This window comes from Felis catus, chromosome F2 (assembly GCF_018350175.1).
Source record: "Felis catus isolate Fca126 chromosome F2, F.catus_Fca126_mat1.0, whole genome shotgun sequence".
Taxonomy (NCBI): domain Eukaryota; kingdom Metazoa; phylum Chordata; class Mammalia; order Carnivora; family Felidae; genus Felis; species Felis catus.
This window is the reverse complement of record NC_058385.1, coordinates 41,912,915-41,916,778: the sequence shown is the minus strand read 5'-3', so window position 1 is coordinate 41,916,778 and position 3,864 is coordinate 41,912,915. Positions and strand designations below refer to the sequence as shown.

Sequence of the window (3,864 nt, the reverse complement as noted above, 5' to 3'; positions counted from 1 at the left end):
GCTGTCAGAGGCTGCTTCCCAAATACCAACTTTGAACCTAGCTCTGCCATATGGACACATGGGGTCAATGAAAAATAGTGTCCAAGGGCCCCCAAGCATGAGAAGGTCTGGCAAAAAGTGACAGGTTTTATCCAGTCTGCTGAAGAGAAATGTACTGAGACTGGAAAGACTAAGGAGGTGCACGCCTTCCGAACGTGTCTGTGGATCAAAATACACCCTAACAGATTTCTGAGAGAGCCCCTGGCGGCCATGTTAACCTTGGCATTGTTATCATTAAGAGGCTATGCTCATTTCTGGCACCTAACATCGGACACATTGACAGCAACAGGGTTGATGGAAGAGGAAAGAATCTGTTTTGCAGTAAAAAAAGATTTAAAGATAAAAAAAAAAGCAGTTCTCAGATTTCTCAGGCCATTTGAAATCACGCCAGAGAAATACTTGATTTCAGCATTCTTAAGCCCTCTGCGATGATGCTGTGAGTGGTGTCCCCCACGTGTGATGATGTGTTTTGGGGCCAGAGTTTTCTCAAGATGTTCCAAGCCTGCAGGCTCCTGATCCTTTTTCAAATTATGAAGATGATAGTATCCCAGTGAGGGTTGTGATTAGTCTAAACTCTCCACAGCTGTGAGAGTAGAATGGGCAAATTCCAATAAAGATCCTGCGTGTTCTGGACTGAATTTACCTACACGACATCGAGGCCTAACTCAGGGACCACTTAAAAGAACCGGAGCTGCCTCAGTGCTGTTCTGTTTCTTCCACAGCATCAGCTGCTGGGGGGCTGGCAAATGTTCTGGGAGGATGCCTCCCCTCGCACCACTGTCATTGGGCAACAGTGGATGTTCATTTAGAAGGTCTGGGGTGTGTGGGTGAAAAGCAGGGCTGGGGAAATTAAACTCAAGTACATGGGAATTTAAAGAGGCCTTGCAATTCATTATGTGAATGGCCAGGAGGATTATAAAACACCTTGTAACTGAAGAGGTTGGCCTGGAGCTGTGTGGGACAACAGAACCAGCTGTATCACCACCCCTAACTCATTTAGAACAGTGCTAGCAAGAAGGCAGGCTCAGAGCTTTCTTCGGTTACTTGGAAAAGCCAACAGGGCTTTATTTTCTTATTTTGGACACTTTTTTCTAAAATACTTCCTTGGAATACTAAGTAATGTAATAATACACAGCATGCTCCTTTTACCATGTTTAATAATTGTATCATCTGAAGACACTTGGCTATTCTCCCTTACGACACATCTGACACTACGCTTTCCAAAACTGGGAAAGACTTAGGGGACAAGGATTTACATAACAGTCTACACATATTAACAACTATAGAAATAATAAATAAGATTCCTCACTTTGGAAAACAAAAAGAAAATACCAAAAATACATATATGATAGTTTTTTTTAATCTAATATGATTTGCATGAATGTAGAATCTTCTAAAATTACGTATACATTCATCATGTACATCCACTTCCATTGTTTACAGTCCACTGAAGCACACCTGGTATCACTCCTGACACCTAGAGATTTTTAATAGTCTACTCTATGATTTACAGTTTATCACATAGCCACACACATATGTGACATGTGACATTTCTCCTTGTAAACACTGAACTTTTCTCTAAGGCAAACCAGAAAGACAACATGACTAAAGTCAAGAGACCCAATGGAGAGTTGAATGAGCTGTAACCAAAATTCTGAAAGCACCAACCTCTGGATGATCTATCCATACGTGGTATTTTATTAAAATGAGGATGTGAGTGGAAGAAGATGGAAACAAGCTCCAATTTTTTCTAATATTCATAACAAACAAAACACACAACTACAAGCATTTCCACTTTTAACTTTTCACGGTCCTTCATGCAAATCTTCTACATGCTAATAGATCTTTCAACTATTGGCCATACCACCTCAGATGTCATCATTTCTAGAGAAAAATCAAATCATTAATTTAAGCCTGTTAAACTGGATGGCGACTGTGCATTACTCCCCCTGGAACCCACGTTGCAAGGGCAACTTCAGTATCAAATGGCTTACTTCTGTCTTTCTGCTGGAGGCCATTTCCGAGTACAATCACCTAGTAAGGCAACTTGGAGGGGGGGCAAGGGAGGGGAACTTTAAAGAACTGAGTAGGAAATCAGACACTATGTCAGGATTCTTAGGGCTAAAACAAAGCTGCAGGGAGAATAAGCAGGGCAGCCCTACAGATAAGAGGAGTGTTGCCTTGCTGGGAATAATTCAGTTGGTCTGATAGTAACATTAGTAGTTGCTGGTAGATGCTTGACAATCAGCTCTTATGGAGAAAAGGCCATGTTTTATAGCATTTGCAATTTCCCTGGTGTTATTACACCCATGAAGGCTGATTTCAAACCACCCAAAGTGATATCCCTGCATGAGATTCACCGTAACAACCTCTGTATATTTCAGACACAGAGACATAACTAAGCTCAACAGCATAAATTATAATAAAATGTGGGGAAATAACTAGACTATGGTGAATTTTGAGCATTACTGTTGTTTTTAGTGTCGTTATTTTAATTGTAAGTTTATATAATTTAGTTCTAATTAATGGTTGCATTTAACAATTGGCTCCCAAAATTCATAAAAATATAAAGGTGGGCTCTAGTGAGCAGGTACCATTGGCTCCAGCACACCACTGCATTTTGTTCTTCAGGGACATTAAAGACATTTTAAACAAACAACAAACCAAATAAATGAAGCTACTAAATCACCTGGATCAAACTATTTTCAGGGATTCCAAGGGTTACACTGTGGGTAGTATTTACAGGGATACCATTAAATGACAACACCTTACATTTGTATCACGCATTACACTCTTCAAGTTTAGGGCACGATGGGACAGTCTGATCCTGCGTAGTGAATTTAAATCGGTGAGTAATAATAGCATTTTAGTGTCTGGTGCATGAAAAGAAATTCCTGGGAGCTATCCGTACAAGAGAGAAGTGTAAGGAAGGAACTGGGAGCCAGGCAAGGAAGCCCAGAGCTGGCCAGAGTCCCTAGGTTCCAGATTCCGTCCTGGAAACGGCTCCATTACTGAGAAAGCAGGTGTACGTTAGTACCAGGCTTTCCTAGCTCCCTCCTGTTTTCTGACTCTAACTTAGGAAGTCAGACTAGAACTCAAGTTTTTTCTGATAGAAAAGAGTTGGACGGGATATCCTCTAAGAATCCCTCAAAAAGATAAATTAGAACCATAACATTCAAATACGCTTTTATCTGACAGAACAGCTTTGAATGGTTTTTCTCCCCGATCCAAACATACCTGTTACACTGTACACACTCGTGTGAAGAGTCTACATAGATCTCACTGCCAAAATTAACAGCAGCAGTAGTCGTGGCCGAGTGGTTAAGGCGATGGACTAGAAATCCATTGGGGTCTCCCCGCGCAGGTTCGAATCCTGCCGACTACGGGAAGGTGAACTTTTGCTGCCGATACTTGTTTTCGTTTCGGAGAGTTCTTCCCAGTGTTTCCCGCAGATTATTTAAGGAATTTTGAACGGTTGGAATACAATGGGGACCCCAATGGGACCGTAAAAGGAGCGCGTGAGGGAGCTAGGGTGTCGCGTGATTGTGGTTACAACCTGAGCCCAGGAGGGGGAGACGGAACAAAACACGCCAATATGGAGCGAAGAAAAGCAAAGCGTCGCGAGGTCGCGCAAAAAGGGACAGCTCCGACCTCCGGCCCCGCGGCTGGCCAGCTCCGCCAGGACTCCCGGACCCCCTGCGCCCTTTTGCGCGAGCACGTCAGCGTCCGGGCCTCTCGGACGCCTGGGCTGCCTTGGGACGACAAGCGCATGCGCGGGAGTGGCCGCGAGCGAGAGCGCGATCTGTAATATCCTCGCGTTGCCCC

The 3,864-nt window shown here is 43.4% G+C and overlaps 1 non-coding gene across 1 annotated transcript; it reads left to right on the top strand.

Annotated features, from left to right (window-relative positions):
• The first annotated feature begins 3,342 nt into the window (after nucleotides 1–3,342).
• On the top strand, nucleotides 3,343–3,424 carry TRNAS-AGA. The gene has a single exon. It is a non-coding gene; the product is annotated as a tRNA-Ser (tRNA).
• Nucleotides 3,425–3,864: the final 440 nt, after the last annotated feature.